We start from the raw sequence: 22,431 nt of genomic DNA, 5'->3' as shown, positions 1-22,431 counted from the left end.
TTCATTACGATCGCTTGTTGAAGCAATAATAAATTGCGAAACGTTGCGTAAAGTAATAGTAGTTATTAATTAACCACAACTCATCCTAAAATCATCTAAAATTTTAATCTATGATATACCAGGATCTGGACAATAACATAATTATTACAATTATAGATATAATTAATATAGTTATAAATATAAGTAAAATAATTTATAATTATAAAATAAATTAAGTTTCTTGTCAATCACTTCAAAATCATTCTGAGTCATAATAATAAGAATGGGATAGAGTATGCGCAGTAGCCTGCATCTGAGGGATATTGCGCGGATAGTAGTCATATTATGTCCTCTTCGAATGCACGAACTTCGGCCACTCAACTTTCTCTCTCGCACACCACTGCTTGCTCCGATTTTCAAACTTCAAAGCCTGGTAATGAGTACTAATGACAGGTTTTTTGCAGGCAATGCTATACCATCGCGTTTGTTATAAAATTACTTACATTTTGGTATATATTTCAAGCGGTTAACAGATTGGTCTAATTATCTATATTAACTTACCTGTTTATACCCGCTTGCCAGGTAATTTGGTCAAGAAATGGATAGGCTACCTCGCCATATTCTTTACATTATTTGCTGTCGGTTAGGATAAAATTCGGCTGGTGAACGGAACGATGAAAAATAAAAAAAAATTGCATTGTTATTAATTAATTTAGAAATAGCCTGATCAGGATTTTGATAAGCAAGCTACTTTAGGCGCATCCCTGATTATGAAATAGTAGTTTATCTATTGAGTGCGATCGAGTCTAAGACGCGATTATACTAGATAAATACATTAGTTTTTGTGACAGATATTTGAAATATAATACATTTAATGCTTATAAATGGCAGGTTATAAATCCGCGTTTATTTATTTGGTAAGATTGTTTTGAGTATTTGTTGAAAATTAGAGAGAAGTCGGTAAGTGGACGAATTAATATTCGATATTTTTTGGTCGTTTGCTATCGCACATGTAACCAAAAAATATTTTTTGATCCGATGATGACGTCACTATTAGAACGATTAGGTATCTTTTTTAACAGCTGTATCTTATCTAATATTTTTAGCTGCCGGCTATAGGCGCTGAATGTCGTAGATTTCAAGTATCTGTCACAAAAAAATATTTGAAATGATTCAATATAATTTGAAATGATTTAAAACAATTTAAATCGACGAATATGTAGATATACACTTAGCATGGAGCAAATTATTTTTCTTAATCAGGGATTTATCTATTATTAAAACGTTAAAAAAAATACATCTCAACTGGTTAACAGATCAGTGAAGGTCGAGGTAGGTCCAGCTCTTATACTAATACCGCTGAACTGCATACACGCATCTAATCATTTCTATTGGATTCTTAATTTTACTGTGTTTCTTTCGTTCGATGAATAAAATAATTATTTAACATAATTAGTGGGTTTCATTGATTTATTACATAATATTACCTCTACCATTAAATTGGTGACCCCGACGGAATCTCTTTCCAAGGGAAGCGTCGAACACGTGCGTTACACAGTTTATAAAAATTGCACGCGTTTTCGCATCGTTTTGCCGCGAATATTTTGTCGCGTTGCCGAGCAATCTGTCATCACTGGTGCATTACTGGGCATCTTATGGACGTTATGCCGCATCAGTGTTAATTTGAGGGACCATTAGTGCAAATCGAGTTGTGATAAAAGTATTTGCAAGCTGTTAGAAAAAATTAATATTAATTATTCGTGCAGTTTTGCGTAAAATTTTCTTTCAGTCGCTAGAAATACCATCGAGGATTAGGCCGATTCGCCGGCTGCACATTCCTGAGCCAAGCGTCATCGATAATCTTCCCGTAGCACAGTACCACATTGAAGACATTTTTAACGGGTGATGTCAGACTCCGAAACCGACAGTGACAAGAAAATGAAATCAGATTCATCAGACGAACACACCTTTAAATCTCAATTATCGGGATCGTCATCGATTAAGTCAATAATATTAAATATGGCCATGAACATCAATGCACCCCAGTTCAGCACGAAGAATCCGCCACTGTGGTTTGCGCAGATTGAGGCGTAGTTTTCAATATATCAAGTTACAACTGAGCGCGCCAATTCGACCTGGTAATACCGCTGCTTACAACACGCATCGCCGCTGAAATACAAGACACCATCGTCAATCCTCCAGCTAACACGCCGTACAGCGATTTAAAAGCCGCGTTAATCAAATGCTTCACGAAATCCGAAGATGGGCGCATTTTGCAGCTCCTCGACAGAAAGAGGCTCGTTCATTGGTTCCAGGCATCGACGCTGCTATTAACAAAGCACGTTGGCTTCCATACATGCCAAACGAAATTCAAATGTGTTTAAAAGCTTTCAGCGACGCAACGCTAGACAAGCTCGCTGAGTCAGCTGGCCGTATGGTTGAGCTACTATTACTCCAGACCTGAGTCGCTAATACTACAGTATCACCATCGTCGTTCATTACCGGGCACGGTGAAATTGCCGCACTGTGCTGAAAAATTGCGCAACTCACGAATCAAGTGAAAAACTTGAAATTTAAACGTGGTAGATCCAGAAGTCGATCACGATCACATGTTTCGAAGAAGTTTTAGAAGAACTTCTACTGGTACCATTAAAAGCATGGTAGAAATGCCTGATCATTCGATCCCGGCTGTAAATGGCAGGGAAACTCAAACGAGAATCAGTAGAGGCGGCTAAGGATTCTCTCAATCGATTTCTCGCTGCCTGTTTATCAGAGACCGAACTACAGGAACGGTATATCTTGTCGATTCTGGCTCCGCTTTCTCCGTCTTTCCACATGGCTGGCTAAAATCAATCAGTACACCCATATGTTACCAATTTTATGCCACGAAAGGCTTGATAATTCAAACCTATGGTTTAGTCGTTAAAATTGAACCTTGTACTTTGCCATGAATTTTCATGGAATTTTATCATTGCTGACATCACTAAACCGATTATAGGTGCAGGCTTCTTAAGTCATTACGACTTACTAGTCGACCTAAAATGAAAATACCTTCGCGATGGCATCACTGGTTCACTGACACTCGGAAATTCTCCCTAAAATTATCGCGAAAGATATTTGCAGACCGTCCAACAGCGCTTGGGCTTCACCACTTCATTTAGCGCAGAAGAAGTCCAAAGAATAGAGGCCGTGTGGTGATTACCGTCCACTCAACGATCGAACACTTATCGATAAATATTCGTTGCGTTATCTTGACGACTTTGTCGCATTTTTACACGATAAAAATAAAATTTCAGTCTTCGATTTTGCAAATACCTGTCGCATCTGAGGACGTGCTAAAAACGGCGATCATTACGCCTGTCGGATTATTTGAGTTCCGGCTTATGACTTTTGGGCTTAAAAATGCGGCTCAAACGTTTCAATGATTTATTGACGAGGTCACTCGCGACCTTGATTTCGTCTTTCCATACATTGACGACATTTTAATCGCATCAACAGATGATAAGCAACACATGGAGCACCTGAAAATTTTATTCAAACGTCTCCGTGAATAAGAACTGGTAATAAATGTACCGAAATGCCAGTTTGGTCTACCGAAAGTAAAATTTCTCGGTTATCTCATCACTCAAGATGGAATCAAGCCGTTACCGGAAAAAGTTGAGGCTATTGTCAATTTCGAGCTTCCTAGCACCGTCAAAGCTCTTCATCGATTTCTCGGCACAGTGAATTTCTACAGAAAGTTCATTGAGAACGCTGTAGAAATTCTAGCATCGTTAAACAAAATTTTGGAAAAACCAAAAGTCAAAGCTCACCTAGTCAACTGGACAACTGAACCTCAAGAGTTTTTCAAGTCAGCTAAAATCGATGCTGACTAGGATGTTGAATATTTTTGGCATATCTTTGAAGTCCGGCATGTTACGATCTACACTGATCACATGCTGCTTCAGCACGCTTACAAACAGCGCACCGAAATATTGTCCAGTCGAGATAGGCTTAAAAAGTAACTCTTGCTAGTGAAAATTCCTGGCCGACTAATTTTTTCACAGAATGATTCAGAATATGTTACAATTACGGCAACCAAAAAAATCCAACAAAGAAGTGCTTAGCAAATATGTTTTTTTCTAACAAAATGGTCGAAATTCCAGTTTAACGCAAATACTTAACAAACTACAGCACATGGATAAGAAAACCTTAATAAAACTTGAAGAAAAAACAAAAATGAATAAAATGAGCCCTTATTTAAGTTCCTGCGAGCTGTGATTTGTAAATTATTCAAATGTTAATTTATTTTGTCGTTAACTTGATGTTATTTTGTGTAGATCAGCTGTTCTGACGCCGACACTTGCCGAAGCGTGACGATGCATGAGGAAGCTACGCGCGCGCCCGTTCGAGAAATTTAAAATTTGAAAAACTACTTTTAATTTTCTAGCTGTAAGACATTTATATTTTATTTAACGAAAAATTGAATAGTAATTAAATTTTTATTCCTATAAAAAATAATAAAATGGATCAATTCTTAGCTTAAATGTTTTTTAACAATATTAAAAATTGAAAATATTTTCTTTATTTTATTTCTTATTAAAATCGATTGTCTTCTTATTATATTATCCTAAAATTACTAATAAAAAAATATTTATGTATATTCATTTCAACTATTTATTTATTAATTTACATAACTCTCTTATATATAATTGACTATCACCTGGAATGAAAATAATAATAAAAATAATGGTAATAATAGTTAAAAAGATAAAAATAATGATGATATTAGTATCAACAATAATGGTAAATATCTTGAAGATCCTGACGATTGGTTTCTACTTTTTTTAACAGAATTTTTTCTAACAGCCTTTTTAATTCAAACTGTTTCATTTTTTTGGTAGATTTTTTTAAAAATCTAGGTATTGTATTTATCCTCGTCGTCGATTTTTCAAGGAATTTGGTTATAAACAATCATCATTGGTTGAGTAGAGTTCAAAAATACCATTCGTTAAAAAATTTATATATGTATATAGGTGATTTCGTTCTAACTGTGATATTCAATGTCCTGTATTGTTTGTTCTCACAGGCCATTAATTAACAATCAATTGATAAAATTTTTGTGTTAATTAGATAGTAATGAACATATTTCAACATTATATTTCTATTATATAACTTGCCAGTCAGAGAAAACTTACAATATATCACTTGAATGTCAGTACCGTGTCATGTCCATTTCTAGAATTTATCTATAAATTGTTAATTTTTTTTGTCGCAAAAAAATGATTTAAACTAATCACCTCATAAATTTTAATGTTTATGATCAAACTGAAAAAAATTGGCACACTTTCTATTCAATGTATTAAGTTAACATTGACTTCTGGTTCAATAACTTTTGTCTTTAAATTTTAACGAATTTTTGAATTTGAATTTGTGTGACTCGAACGTCATGTTCCTTGAGATTTATGAAACGTCTAGTGAACTATCTTAAATGTTCGTCACCTGAGTAATATTTACAAACACTGAGTTGATGAAAAAGTGCCAAGAGTTCATGTCATGTTAGAACTTGATCTTTAAAAAAGTATGTCATAAATTGTCTTGTCGATACCGTGGTATTCATAAACTTTTTTAACTATTAATTTTTCTTTGAAGAAAATATCAAATTCTTCTACTTAATACCAGTCTAAACTTTACAGTCAATGGATATTATCAAATACATGACCAAATAATTACAGCTGTTATTTAAAATGAAACTGTCAGTACCGTGTCTGTCAGTACCATGTAAAATAATAATAAAAATAGTATATAGTAATAACAATTAGTTGTAAAATTATTTTAATCATTAATTAAAATTTTTTTTAAATACAGATGGCACCAATACTTTGTGCTAGAAAGCTACATGATACAAGTGACAATTAATTTATTCAATGTTTATTAACTTAATGAATTAATTTATTTTTTAGTAAATTCTATGAATTAAATTATAGTTGCTATAAATTATAAAGCTAATCGTTATTAATCATCATTAATGTGTTAAATAACTATTAAAAAAAGATTTTGAAAGTGTTACAACATAATTTAAAAATGAATTTAATAATTTTCTTAAATAATTTGTACCGAATTTATTTTATATCAGTACCATGAAACGCAAAATTTGAAATTTGTTTCTCGTTCTTGACACTTTCAAGTTGTAGTAAAATCCTTTCAGATTTTTATTTTTACACTAAAACAGATGAATAATGTGCATTAAAAAATTGAAAAAGTTTAACTTCAAAATCTTAAAAAATTTTAATAAAAAACATCACAGTTAGAACGGAATCACTCATATATATTAGGGTGGTCCTTAGCAGGGATGGTTTCGAATTTCTTTGCTCCCAGGGGCTCGAATGCTTCCAAATGGATAAAAAAAAATCCCTTAATATTTGGTCTCTTAATATTAACTCTAAGATAGTCCGGATTCCAACCAAAGTTTCTCATGGAAATAACATGGGAAAAATGTCTTTTGTTCTTCAAAATTTTATAATGTGGGGATAGTTAATTCTAAAATAAATGAAACATACATATTTTTACAGAGAATTTAACACTCTACAAAAAAGATCTCTAGTGATTTCTCGCTAAGTTTATTGAGTCAAAAGTTATTCGAGCTCAAAGTTTAATTTTTATATAATTGTCAATATTATTAAGTATTTTTATGAGATATCTATTTGTGCTATAAAATATATGACATTTTTTTTTAAGTTATTTTATTTATGATCAATTCATGTTAATATAATTTTTAACTCAGATGTTGATGTTTTGAGGCCCTAGGAAGTTATTCTGACTATTTTCAGAATGATGTTCGAGTGTGTGCGCGCGTGTGTGTGTGTATGTGTGTAAACAACAGCGGGAAGTTTTGAGGCTAGCCTGCAGGACCAACCGATGCCCAGATTTTTTTTTGTAACTGTTATCAATACGCATATTTCATCGATTAAAAAACGGAAAGTTTCTCAATATTTAAAATTACTAAATTAAGGTACAGATGAAATTTGATACCGTTTGAATACTTAACATTAATTAATTTTCCTATTTTCAACGATTAAATTTTTTCGAGTGTCAACATAATATTGCTTATATTCTGTAAAAAAACAATTACAAATTGCTGCTGCTCTGGATTCTTACTTAATATGAAATTGTAATCTTTAATTAAGTTAACTGCACGCTTAGCTATGTCATTAACAGCTTTCAAACTTCTCACCAATAGTAAACCCTTCTTGAAATCCCCATCTCTACACCATTCAGACTGACTTAGGCTTAAAACACCTGTACACATTACAAACCGTTTCAAAAATTGGAGTGACCTTAGCGATATGAATAAGACTATGTTCAAATTATATATAAGCCACTTGTATTTTTTTTTTTTTTAAATGGTGATTACGTTGAAAAGTTCTGGCAAAGGTTTGGAAAATTGGAACGCTTAGAACTTAAAAATATAAGTCGATTTCGTAACACATAAGTTTATTTTATAAGTATGCTTGATAATATTAACATTTATATAAAAATTAATTTTTGAGCTCGAATAACTCTTAAAGCAATTAACTTAGCGAGAAATCATAAGATACCTTTTTTGTAGAACATTAAATGCGCTATAAAAATATGTATGTCTCATTATTTAAGAATTAGTGGTCCCCGAGTTAGAAAATCCTAAAGAACGAAAGAAATTTTTTCCATGTTATTGCGATAAGAAATTTTGGTTAGAATGCGGACTATCATAAAGCCACACGGAGAAAACAAAACAGGTAATTTTCCTATGTTACATAGTAATATTTCCTATGTTCGCATAGGAATTTTTACTATGCGAACATAGGGACATTTACTATGTTAACATAGGAATAATTCCTATGTTGTATAGGAATAATTCCTCTGTTGAAATAGGAAAATATACCATGCAGCATAGGCAAATTTACTATGTAGCATAGGGAAATTTACTATGCAACATAGGAATAATTGATTTGTTACATAGGAATTACTTCTATGTTAACATAGTAAATTTTCCTATGTTACATAGGAATTATTCCCATGTTAGCATAGTAAATTTTCCTATGCTACATAGTAAATTTCCCTATGTGCATATAGGAAATTCTACTATGTTAACATAGGAACAATTGCTATGTCTAGAAAAAAAAAAAAAATGTAATTTACTTATTTCCTTACATGTAGGGGAAGTGGGGACAGAATGGGCCCCCTAAAATTTTAGATTCCTCGAAATATGTGGGGGCAAAATGGGCCCCCCAAACTTTTTAACATGAAAAGTGTTTGGGGTGGGGGAGGGGCAAAATAGGCCACTGAGGCCAAATTGACCATTGGGGCAAAATGGCCACCCAAAATTTTTTTACATATAAAGTGTTTGGGGTGGGGGACAGGTACGAAACGGGACATTGAGGCAAAATGGGCCACTGAAGCTAAATGGTTCCCCCAAAATTTTTAACATGAAAAGTGTCGGAGGGTGGGGTAAAATGGACTGCCCAGACTTTGAAAACCTACGAATATTTTTTAACCAAACGTGTTCCTAAAATTTTTTTAACAAAAATGATTAAAGAATTATGATAGTGGGCAAACTAGGTCATGAGTTCAACAGCATTACTAACTATAATTTTTTTCAAAACCAATTTATTCTATATAAAAAAAATAATTAAAATATAAGTAAAATAACAAAATAAGTAACAAAAAGAAAAAAATAAAAAATAAGTAAAAAAAAAATATAATAAAAAAAAACATGGGATTTATAACTGTACGTTTACTCTGTAAAAGCAACGTGACTTGTAGAAATATAATTTTTTTAAGATAAACTTAACTTTAAACCTGAAAGTTAGCGACATGAAATTAATAGTTGATAAAAAAAAAAAACGTAATTTACTATAGATTAAAATGAATATTGACTTATAGATGATTAGCGCAGGTCAAATCAATCCTTATTTAAATTAATTAATTAAATCACTACACATTATTGTAATATATAAACAATTTATTTTGTAGTAATTGGTATAATACAAAAAAAAATATATGCATATATATATATATATATATATATATATATATATATATATATATATATATATATAATATTAGATCCATCGTTTTGGAATATTCTTTTTTTGTTCGTTGTCGATATTAATGATGTTAGAGGACACATTTTTACATCTGGCATACATAATACTTGCCAAGTATTGCGATGAACTGACAACTCAAATGCTTGATAATGTCTATCATACAAGCAATCCAGAATAGTCGAAAAAATAAATATTTGGTCATAAGAATCAGTTAAAATTAGTTCTACATAATAAAATTAAGGTCCTTCTTCTGAAGGCTTCATTAAAACTAATCGCACATTAACTGCGCATAGATATTTGAAAATCGGAGTAATCGTATTATTGGTTCATTTTAAAGCGTTCCGATTGGTGAACGTCTAAATCATACCAACTTTGTCTGAATTTGAATATTTTAATTTTAGAATTTTTTAAAAGAAAAACAAATCTCATCCTTTTATGATTTTCGTAACACAAGAATTTTTCCTATGTTAACATAGGAATAATTGCTATGTTTCACATAGAAAAAATTCCTATGCTACAAAGGGAAAATTACTGTGGTAACATAGGAAATTTTACTATGTTACCATAGGAAAAAATACTATGTAACATAGGAAAAATTCCTATGTGCACATACGAATAGTTACTATGCCAACATAGGAAATATTACTGTTTTTTTTTCTCCGTGCAATATTAAGAGCTCAAATTTTGAGGGCATTTTTTTTTTATCCACTTGGAAGCATTCGAGTCCCTGGGAGCATAGAAATTCGAAAACATCCCTGCTAAGGACCACCCTAATATATATATTAGGGTGACCCAAAAGACCGACTATATTTTAACTTCCCGCTAAGAAAATTGCAAATTTTCAAAAAAAAAAGGAAGTTATTGGTTTCGGTCCGATTTTCGAAAATCGTGTTTTCATCAGATGCTGACGTTTTAAGGTCCTAGGAAGCTATTCCCGTGCGTGTGTGTGTGTGTGAATTTTTTTTAGTCCGACGATATCTTAAGGAAGAATCAACCGATTTGAACGTACTTGGTAGAAATCGAAAGGGTTTACCAAAACTTAGAAATGGTTAGATTTTGGGGGAGAGTGGTCATGTAGTTTACGAGTTATACGAAGAATAAAAATAAATTTTTTTTTGTTTTTGGTTTTTTGCGTATAACTTATAAACCACTCGCCCGATTCGCCTTAAAATGTAATCACTTTTAAGTCTTGTTGATCCCTTTCGAATACCACCAAGAACTTTTAAGCCGGTCCATTCGTTCAAAAGATATCATCGGACAAAAATTATAATTTTTCAGTGAAGGTGTGTTTTACCGGCCTAGATAATTTTTTAGCTTGAAGAGCTCAAAAATTCACAACTAATAAACTCCCTGAGCTCAGAAACAGCAGGTAGTTTCGGGGCTGGTCCGCAGGGTCAAGCGGATTTCAGATTTTTAATTTCCCAGTAAGAAAATTGCAAATTTTCAAAAATTTGTAAAGTTCTTGGTTTCAGTCCGGTTTTTGGAAAATCGAATTTTCAAGAGATCTTGATGTTCTGAGGTTCTAAGAAGCTATTCTAACAAATTTCAAGATGATGTCCGAGTGTATGTATGTATGTATGTATGTATGTATGTACGTACATACGCACGTATGTAAATATCTATAACTTTTGAACGGATGAACCGATTTTGATCGTCACGGTGCCACTCGACGCGGCCTGTCAATATCTAAAGGCTGCGAGAAATTGAGCTTGATCGGTAGGGCTCGTTCAGAGATATTCCAAAAATAAACTTTTTTCAAAAACGTTTTTTTTTTAATAACTTGTAATGTGCTTGATGGATTGATTCCAAAATCAACTGAGCTCTGAAGCTTCATAAGCTGCGTCGGATGCCACCTCAACTATCAAAATCGGTTCATGTTTTTAAAAGAAAACCGATGTTGAAAGCATTAAAAAAAAAAATTTGTTTTGGATTTTTTGAAATTTTTCAAGAACTTGATAAATCAATTTTAAAATTTGACCAACTATAAAACTCAATAAAACACGTCGATTGCCACCTCGACCGTCTCAATCGGTCAGTTCGTTCGGGAGATATCGTTCAAGAAAAAATGGTAAAAAACGTTATTTTACGAAAACAAAGGCATACAAAAGTATTTTTGAGCTCGAAGAGTTACTTTCTCTCAAGTTACAAACTTGTTTTTCTTGTATATTATAAATTTATTTCGATATTTTTTTGTTCTGAGTAGGGATTTCAAAGCAGTAAGTAAAAGTTAATGCTATTTATAGTCTACTTAATTTACTCTTAAGCGTTGTAGGGGGAAATTAACTACTGGATTCTTTTTTATTGATAATTTGTAAAAAATTCCGTAGATCACGAAAATAATAATAAGAAAGCTCAATTCGGCCGCGTTTTTTAAATAAATAATAAAATAACAATAGGGAAGCCGAGACACCATGTATTTTTTTTAAAAAACTTCTATCTATTAATGTAAAACCCTATGATGAATGGTATTAAATTAAAAGGCGATAAATTCTGAATAAGAAATGTCAAAAACCAATCTCATGGAGCTTATTATGTTCGCGAAAAAAATTAATCAAAAAAACAAAATAATTAGTTGTTTACATTTTGTCACGCTGTCGGTAACAGAGCTGCAGAAACTGAGGGCGCGTTCAAGCCCGGGCTCAGTGGTTGTCAACTACTTCAATTTAAAATCTTCTCACCATTACGTGTTATGGAAATTATTATTATTTTTTTTATTATATATTAATTCAATTTCACTTCCAAAAATTAGTCAATTAATAATAATAAATAAAAAACTTCACGCGAATACTATTATTACGATGTTGGTGTAAGAACGAACACAGAGTGGAGTGCGCATACTGGTAACACATCGCGGATGACGGATTATGATTTAACCTACATGTTGCGCCCATAATTTTATTCAACTCATGTGTGCTATTTACGTTTTATTAATTGCCTAAAATGCGGAGTCTGAATTGTTGTTTAGAGATATGGTGAAAAAAAAAAAACTTATAATATTAATAATATGACAAAATTATAGGAATGTTGATTTAATTTAACGAAAATTCAAAATCAATCTCAAAGTTTCAACTCCACGTTAAAAACATTCGGTATCACGATCTTGGCTGCTCAGTGGGTAATAATAGGGAGTTGTAATTATCCATTATTTAGTTAGAGTCCGAAAGATAGTTACGTTTATTTTTATTACGTCACAACGGCCGGGATAGTAGACATCTTTATTGCGTTTTGACAAATAATTTTTTACCAGTTGGTAAACGGCCATTTAGGGTTCGGATTTTAGGCATGATAAAACGTGAATAGCGCGCATGAGTTGAATAAAATGGTTTTATTTATTGAAAAGCAACGATTTTGAAGAAAAGAAACATTACATTTGCTATATAATATAACTAAGACCATTACAGAAGCTCAAAAATTTCATATAATTCGAAAAAACGACGGAGATATATTCACTAATGAGTACTCTAGTTCATAAAACAATCGTTAATGTAAAATTTTTGAAAGAACACCGAAATAATTAAGAACGTTTGTAATACAGTTTCGTCACTTTTTCGAATAATTATATGAAATTTTTGAACTCCTAAAATTCACATATACATACACGATATAACGCGCGGTTTTCTCTCGATAATGTCTAAAATTCTACTCCGATCCGATGAAATTTTTTATACATATTCTTTAGCTTAAGAGCTCGGTTCAGTTTGAAGATGAGCTAAATCGGCCAGAAAGTTTAGAAGTTATAGACATTTAAAGATTTTTTGATTTTTACAAAAATTTGGCTTTTCTTGATTCATCTTTAACAGACACTAGCGTAAAACAGTAAGATTGAAAAAAAAGAGCGATATCTACAACAAAAATGCGGAATGTTTAGAAAAAATTTAAATAAAAAAAAAAAAAAAGTAAACTGAAATTAAGGAATAAAAAATCAAATTAATAATTTAAAAGTTCAATAAAAATTCATAATAAAAAAAAAATTATAAAAGTAATGATTAAAAATAAAATGAGCGATTGAGGTGTGCAATTTGGATTTTCCAACATTTTTTTATATTCTTGGTTGGAAATATAATTGAACCTTATTCAAAAATTATATTATATATTTTTAAGATTTAACTCCATTATTTGGCTGAAACTTAAACTGATTATTCTACACATTTGTAGTTCTCGTCGGTCATAGAATTTATTTTTTTCACCCCTAACCTTCCATTTTACAATACTTTTTGTGCGAAAAAAGATGACTTTTTTTCACAGTCCGCTATTTTGTTATTTTTCAATAAAATTTCATAATTCTACTATCTGCGAGAATGACATGTTTGCATAATAAAACTAATCAAGAATTTTTAATTTCGGATGTCCTCAAGAGTTAACATCACCGGGGCCACCCACGCCCTTTTTTTTTTTTTGAGGTATCAACTTCAAGTGATAATAATAATAATAATGATGATAATGATAATAATAATAATAATAATAATAATAATAATAATAATAATAAATTATTTAATTTCTTTAAAAAAAATTTTTTTCTGTTACCTAAAGATGTAAATAAAAATATACTAAAAATGCAAAACTTTTCGTTTATTCCTTCTAAAAAAAAGGCCTCTAAAAAAAAGCATGAGAAACAGCGTGAGTTACCAGACTACCTTAACTGTTTTTTTTTATGTATACAACTATAGTTATAATTTGCAAAATCATCAGATAATTTTGAAAGCCATTTAGGATCAATATTAATAGCTGGAATTATTTTATGACAAAAAAATTGTAAAACTGCTTCAATATAAACATCTTTAATCACTGCAGTTTTTATGTAGTATAAGTATTTTGTCATAAAAGTTTTTTTTTTAGCTCATAAGGTTCTTTATTTGTACGTTATGAAAACCTACACGCGTCATTTAAATTTTAGTTTCTTTACCCAGCAAAAACAGTTAACCTGAGCCAAGAAAAATATTCTTGATACAAGAAATTTTTTTTCAAAGATGCGGAAAATCAAAATTTTTCTTACACCAAGTAAATAATTATCTTGAAAATTTTGTCTTTAATCAAAATTTATTTTCCTCAAGTCAACATATTTTTATGCTTAAATCGAAACATTTTTACACGCAGAGAAATTTTTATTAAAAATTACCCAAAAAGTATGATACTGTGAAGACATGTGGTAAATATCTGAATTTTTCCCATGCGTATATTGTAAAATATACTACTCGATGGCATGTATATAAAATGCAATTTCTAGATTGATGGAAAAACTATCTTGATTTAAGAAAAATTTTTTATTCAAAATATGATTCTTGCTCACGAAAAAAAATATTTTTTTTCGGTTCCTCATTTAATAACTTTAAAGTAATACATAATAGTTGAACCTCGTTGACAGTTTTATGTAGCTTATTAAATGAGCTTCAATTTTTAGTACTATACTTTTATATTCAACAAAAATTACCTATTTATTTATTGAAATTTATTAGTAGATTTTATAGAAATCTACACTGAAAGAAATCTCAGTAGTTGCCATAACTAAAAAGAGACAACTATTTTAATTTAGTTAGTGTAACGAATTCAAATAGTTATTGTAACTATTTATTATTCAGATGACTTTAAAAAAATAGTTGAAGTAACTAAAATTGTTTTGTTATTTATTTTTAGTTATCGCTATAATTAAAGTTTAGTAGTCACAACAAACACTAACTAGTTGAATCAAATATTATTTGGTACTCAATTCAACTAAAAAAAACTGTAGCAGTAATTATATACTTTTAACTATTTCGAAATAGTTGATTCAACGATTTTTTTTTAAGTTGTATCCGTATATCACTATATTTTTGCTGTTGATGTAACAAGTTTCAGATAGTAGTGGTAAAACATTTTACATGGTTGTATCCAACTATTTTTATTTAGTTGTTGTAACTACTTTAAATAGTTATGATAATTATTTATTATTCAAATGACTTTAAAAAAATAGTTGAAGTAACTAAAATTATTTTGTTATTTATTTTTAGTTATCGCTATAATTAAAGTTTAGTAGTCATAACAAATACTAACTAGTTGAATCAAATATTTTTTGGTACTCAATCTAACTAAAAAGAATCGTAGCAGCAACTATATATTTTTAACTATTTCGAAATAGTTGATTCAATGAATTTTTTAAAGTTGTATCCGTATATCACTATATTTTTGCTGTTGATGTAACAATTTTAAATAATAGTGGTAAAACATTTTACATAGTTCTATCCAAGTATTTTTATTTTATGACAGAGAGACTAATCTTGCCAAGTCTGGTCGCACCTAGTATTATAGTCGAATATTAGGGCGCCACTGGAAGATGAACTCGGCCTTCCAGAACCGGATGTTATATGATTTTATTTTAATTAAATTAATTTTATTTATTACTCAGGGTCGTTTGTAATATTTTGTGAGTGAGAAGAGGAATCGTAGAGTAGGCTGAAATAATGTTAATTCAAATTTTATTTAATTTAAGCACCTTGCTTTATTTTCTTACCCTGTGACAATATTTATTTCTTATGGCAAACTAATTTTACTTATGACAAACTAGGATTCTTATGACAAACTAATTTCTTATGACAAACTAATTTCTTATGACAAACTAATTTCTTATGGCAAACTAATTTCCTCGTCCCCTGGACGGTTACTTATGACAAACTAAATTTTCCTCGTCCCCTAGACGGTTACTTATGACAAACTAAATTTTCCTCGTCCCCTGGACGGTTACTACACCCACACACCCACTTAAATTATCTCGTCCCCTGGACGGTAAGCCTTAACTTCAATTTAAAAACATCCCCTGGATGTATAATTATTTAAAATAACCTTATCATGTCCACCGGACTTAAATCACAGACACAGTTTTTCTTTACTTAAAATTATTGACTCTACTTTACTTTACTTAATTCATGACTTCATTTTCTTTTACTCAATTTCTAAACTCGACATAAAAATTTCACCAATAAAATTTCCAGTATAAAAATTTCACAACTATTTAATTCTTATTTATTTTCCCTGATTTATTTAATTCATTTATTAATTTTCACTGTCTTATTTAATTCAATTATATTTATTAATTAATTAATTTTGGTTTTATTTTAATTATTAATTAATTAATTTTCCACTGATAATTTTCCCATTAATATCTAATTCCAAAATTTATATATAATTAATTTACTCCAAATTTCTGATAATTATTTTCATTATGTATTTTAACACTCAACTTAATTCACTGACAAAATAATCCATCCTTAACTTTACTCGAGACAATTTTATCGTAATTTTCTAGCGTCTTACTTTTGATTTTATAATTTTAATTAGAATTATTTTAACATTATTTTATAAATATTTTATGACTAAATTTTACGACTAGAATTACGGTTAAAATTGACTAGAACATTCGGCCGGTGAGTTGGCGTCGCAAGGCCTTAATTTACGATCTTACACGCGGACAATTATTGTCTAGAGCGGCCGACAGGCCTGAATACTTTTATTAAGTTATTGAATTTAATTGAATTTAATTATCAAATAATTTACGCGGAAAAATTTATTTTATTCCAGCCGAGAGGCCTCGAATAGAATAAATTTAGAGTTACGACAGAACAACGAGTACCCGGCAAAGATTTTACGGAAATTTCGAGGGCGTATTCAACTGGCCGACGGGCCTTGAGATACCGATCTAATTTACGTAACCAGTAGAAAGATGCTAAGTAATTAATTTATAATTAATTCGGCCCTCTATTAATCAAATTAGAGGCCTTAATCAATTATAAATTTTACCTTGTGAAATCCAGACGCGCTAAGTAATTTTCTGTTGCTGCTGTCTTGGTTCTGCTGGTGATGTCTGGGGGCCTCTCGAGTTTTCCGCCTCTCTCTCTCTCCCAAATCAAATTTTCAATTTATAACCTGTCAATGAACAGTACGTATTAGTGTTGTATTAAATAATTGCTTATGATAATTATCGGCCTAAAGGCCTAATAATTTACAAAATAGAAAAATAGGAATCAATAAATCGCCTCGTTCCACGTGAAGCGTGAACGGACTTCACTATTTACCTGAGGGTTTTCTTCCTGGTGTACTCGTCGTCTCGACAACTCTCTTTCTGCCTCTTTCTCGTTCCGCAGTCCATTATATCATTTCACTCCCGTTCACTATTCCGGAAACTTATTCCCACTACCTTAGACTAAGGAAATGACGAACGGACGGGCCTTAGTGATTCATGCGACGCCCGGTGACTAGTCGCAATACTACTCGTAACTTACGAGGTCATCGGCCGGTCATTGGCGGGAACGAAATTCAAATTCAAATTAATTTAGTTATACATGTTTATTAAAATTACCCTGTTACAATTTAGTTGGTGTAACTAATTTAAATAGTTATGATAATTATTTATTGTTCAGATGCCTTAAAAAAAATAGTTGAAGTAGCTAAAATTAGTTTGTTATCTATTTTTAGTTATCGCTACAATAAAAGTTTAGTGGTTACAACACATACTAACTAGTTAAATCAAATATTATTTGGTACTTAATCAAACTAAAATTGGGACTTAGAAAAAATTTCGGGGTTAAAATAATATATTATTTCGATATGATCTACATATAAATCGTTAAATTTGCGTTCGACAAGTATTATTATTATTTTTTTTTTTTTTTGAGCACCGAAATCTTTTCAGTCCCGAAACTTAAAATTTTTCTAAGTCTGAAAAGTCTAAATTGTTCTAAGTTTCTGAGCCCAAAATTTATAAGACAAAAAAATTTGGCCAAAATTTGTGTATGTCAGTCGATTCGGAGTTTCGTGACATGAACTTCTGTTTTATAATCAAAATATATTTTTTTTAGCGTGATATATGAATTTTTTTAAGTCCTGAAGGTTAATTTGTGAGCGAAAACAATGGTTGCCGTAACTAAATTAATTTTGTTGCTGTAACGAAGTGAGTACTTGTACGCTTAGCTTATAAGTTAAGTAACGTCTATGGCTACTCATCGGCCGTGTGGCGTAGCGGTACATCGTCGGTCTTGCGTGCGTAGGGCGCTAGGTTCGAATCCTTCTTAGAGCGACTGCGAAATAATTATTTAAGAAGCATAGGGAGGTTGTTAAAAATATAAGTTTAAGCGCGTCTGTCAGATAAATTTGACAAAAATATACATAAGCCATCTCCCATCACAAAAAAAAAAAAAAAATCATATAAAATGAAATAAACTTAAAAGCCTCGAAAAAAAAATAAAGAAATAAATGAATAACCTAACAAACCATTAAAATTAACATTGTAAACAAAAAATAATTTTTTTTTTTCCTTAAAATCCACTAAATTTCCATGGAGACAACAACTAAGTTTCTTTTGTTAGATGAAATATAATTTCATCACACTGGTAAATAAAAATTAGTTGTTCTCATAACTACATATATATGGTTAGCCGTACTATCCTACTTTCATTACTGTAGCTAAATATTATTTGTGTAAGTAATTATGAAATAATGTTAATATTCACTATTATTTTATAGTTTTAGCAACTTTAAAAATTTCGTTATGTTTAGTAAAAAATCTCAGTTGATTTAACGATTAGGATTTAGTTCTTTGAATGACTGCTTTGAATTAAATATAACTATTTTTAGTCAGCTACATTAACAGTTAAAACGTTGAATTAACTACAAAATAGTAACTGCAACTAAATTTAATTGTTATATTAACTAAAATTGATTTGTTATCGTAACTAAGAAAATATATTGGTATCCGTATATCACTATTTTTTGTAGTTGCAGTTACTGATTTTTTCTCTCAGTGCACGCTAATGTTTTAATCTAAAACGTCTGAAATATATTATCGAGTTTATAGATTACTTTGGCCCCAAGAGTATTCGACATTTAGTTGTTATTTTTACACATTTATACATTTTTGAAAATTTATTCTATGATTGTTTTATTTTAATAAATTGATAATAAAAACTATGACTCGGAAATTAGAGCAGCATTGCGTAAAATACTGACTTGTCACTGATGTAAAGATATGATTTAAGAGTGACATCCATATTACATATAACCGTGACTTTGCTACTGACATAAATGTATGATTTTTAAATTACGTCATTATGATATACAATAATGACTTTATTACTACGTAACAATGTGATGTAGATTTTATGTCAAGCGTACGTAACACATGAATCATAACTGTGACGTCATACAAGAGTCATGCGTAGATCAATGTGATGTCAAGTTTTTACATCATATTAAAGTCATGTAGAACGTCAGATTGACATCAAATTTACATAAGATGCCGTGACATTTCTATGACCTACGTATGACGTCAAAATAAGGTCATGTGTTCACTGGGATTGTACTAAATGTTTCAATAATTATCTCAGATCCTCGCCTTCACGGTCTCTTAATTACTGCATAATTTATAACAATGAGTTCACAAGTTCAGATTCTATCGTCAACAAAACATTAAAGAAATTACTATTCTTTAAACTTTTCGGGTATTTCAAATTTCGGGGTTATGATCTAATTTAACACTTCTTTCATTCTTTGTCAGAATCATTTACATTTAGTTTTACCCAAATCTATAAGTTTTTTCGAGAATAATCGAACATAAAAATTGAAAGATTCATGTCACTTACTATTTGAGATTTTTTTTAATTTTTAAAGTTCAATGCAATACGTAACTTTTTTTGAGCTCGAAAATTTATTCGCAATATTATTTTCGAGCTTTAGGAGCTTGACAACAGGAAGTTTTCGGGCTGACTCGCAGGGTTAACTGTTGTTCAGTTTTTTTTTTTTTTACGCTTTGATTAAAAAAATATTTCAAAAAAATTGGAGATGCAAATGTAAAATAGCATCTGATTTGGCATGGACTCCCCCATATAGGAGAGGGGGTGGGGCGAAAGGGGTAGAGTAGTCAAAACGAGGTACCCCAAAAATTTTATTAAACAAATTTTTTCTTTTTCGTCTAATTACTATAAATCCGATGTAATTGCGTATTTTCAGCCCTACGCATGACACCTAGGGCAAAATGAGACCACCCGCGAATTCTGAAAAAATGATTCTTTCAAATCGTTATCGTCAAATTAAAAAAAATTAAATATATTTCCGCATTTTTAGCCCTACCCATAACACCTAGGGCAAAATGGACCAGCCGCAAATTCTGAAAAAATGATTCTTCCATATTTTTATCGTCAAATTAGAAAAAAAATTTAATATATACTAATCCATTTTTCAGCTGATTTACTATAGCTGGGGCAAATATGACCACTAAAAATATTCGAAATAAATATTTTATTTTTTAATTGATAAAATTTTTTAAATAATGCAAAATAATCTGTAATTTAAAAATTAAAAAAAAACACGTTTTATGGGTTCAAAATAATGACAAATAAGAAATATAGAATTGTTTTCTTTTATTAAATAGCAATTAGTAATAAAGCTAATCGAGGGGGAACGATTTATTACCTAAAAAATTTTTTTTGAGTATTATAAAACCAAAAATAGTTGTCTAGAGAAAGAAATGCATTCTTAATGATGAAAAAAATTAAAAAAAAAAAAAAAAGACTGCCGCGGTAAAGCTATTGCATAGCATTTTTTATCAACTTATGCAATTATAATTATTTATTTATTTTTTATTTATGCAGTATTTTTTTTTTCTTTGATATTAATTCAAGTTACACTTTTTGAGCGTGGTAACCGATAAGAAAACAAATTTTTTCCTTTTATTGAATAAATGAGAAGTTAATATCGTTTAAAATATTTTTATTATCTTACAATACATGTAGATTATTCAGGAATTTTTATCATTGAAACTATAGGTTTATGGTAACTGAAATAAGAAACATAAGATTGAGACTTGATATCCGATAAATATCTGGAAAATACCGCGTCAATTGTGATCCCATATTTTGTTGTGGATTCTTGTAGATCATTATTCATTTTTAAATTCAATTTTTCCGAAAGAGAAGTTGTGAACCGCTCTGATTTATTATCAGCAAAGTTGATCTATCGATATTACAACTATCAATGATTTTTTTTTGTAAAGTATTGATGTTTTCTATCGATATTTTTTGGAGACGATATATCGATACTCGATAATAGAAAACTAAAACTATCGATGTTACGATTTCGATATTTTTTTTAATTAGGAATGGGCAATATCTGTCGATATTTCAACTATCGATGTTTTTTTTTCTAAAGTATCGATGTTTTCTATCGATATTTTTTGGACAAGATATATCGATACTCGATAATAAAAAAGTAAAACTATCGATGTTTTTTTTCAATATTGCCTATCCCTAGAGTGTGGCATCATAAAGATAAATAGATACCTATACAACTATATCGCGTGCCAAAAGGTAAAAGGGCGCATTGCTACAAGTTAGTAGGGAATTATGCTAAAAGAGCGCATGAAAAAAATTTTTTTTGCCATTAGCTTTGAAATTTTTCGAAACGCCGAGATCTGCAAAAAAAAAATTTTAGCATCCTTGAGCTGAAAGGGCGTACCTCAAGACATACGCCCTTTTAGCTTTTGAAAAGTAGTGCCTAAAGCTAGAAAGGCGCATAAAAAAAAAATTCAAGTTTTAATTCAAAATACTGACAAATAGTTTCACAAAACAAGTTAGATGAAAAAAACAGTCCTACAATTTTTTTTTTTTTTTTTTTTTTGTTTTTTTTTTCAAAATTTATTAAAGATAAAATTATTAAAAAAAAAAAAAATCAAATTTTCAATTAAATAAAAAATTTTCATAACGATTATAAAAAATAAAAATTTACTGACTTTTTCTTCAATTTGTGTTTTGGATTATGGATCCGTCATAAATCAGAATAATATAAAAAAAAAATCCAAGCTACTTAATAATAAAGAAATAATTATTTTTCTACACAGTAAAAAAGAATTTCTTGCCACAAGAAATATTTTGTACTAAGAATTGAAGACAAAAATTTTTCTTGACTCAAGAATTTTTTTTCTCGCCTAAAAAATTTTTTTCTTGTTTGAAAAAAATTTTTTCTCACTCCAAGAAAATTTTTGATTTCACTTTATAATACAAAAAATTTCTTGGGTCAAATAAAAATTTTTTTAGATCAAGAAAAAATTTTTTGCCCCAAGAAATCCTTTTTTTCTGTGTAGACATATTTTTAACTTTAATATTGAAAGAAAGTATTAGTTGGAATATAACTTTACGATTGCAGCATTTTTTTTTTTTTCATTTTTAGACTTCGGCTAAGCTTTTTAATGAATTTTTCAGAAAAAAAATTTATACGCCCTTTTAGCTTTTGGTCACAAAATTTTCAAATTCCTAAAGCTGAAAGTGCGTATAATTAAAGACATACGCCCTTTTAGCTTTGGAAAAACAATGTTGAATTTTCAAGCGTAGAAAATGTTTACTAATCAATTGGTGATGAAAAAAAAATTGAT

At 30.1% G+C, this 22,431-nt stretch overlaps 1 protein-coding gene across 4 annotated transcripts in view; it reads left to right on the top strand.

Annotated features, from left to right (window-relative positions):
* LOC103576138 (coiled-coil domain-containing protein 124) overlaps positions 1–22,431 on the top strand; it is a 71,855-nt gene that overhangs the window by 47,507 nt on the left and 1,917 nt on the right. The window lies entirely within an intron of this gene.

Source organism: Microplitis demolitor, chromosome 2 (assembly GCF_026212275.2).
Source record: "Microplitis demolitor isolate Queensland-Clemson2020A chromosome 2, iyMicDemo2.1a, whole genome shotgun sequence".
NCBI classification, from domain to species: Eukaryota; Metazoa; Arthropoda; class Insecta; order Hymenoptera; family Braconidae; genus Microplitis; species Microplitis demolitor.
This window is presented reverse-complemented; position numbering and strand designations above follow the sequence as displayed.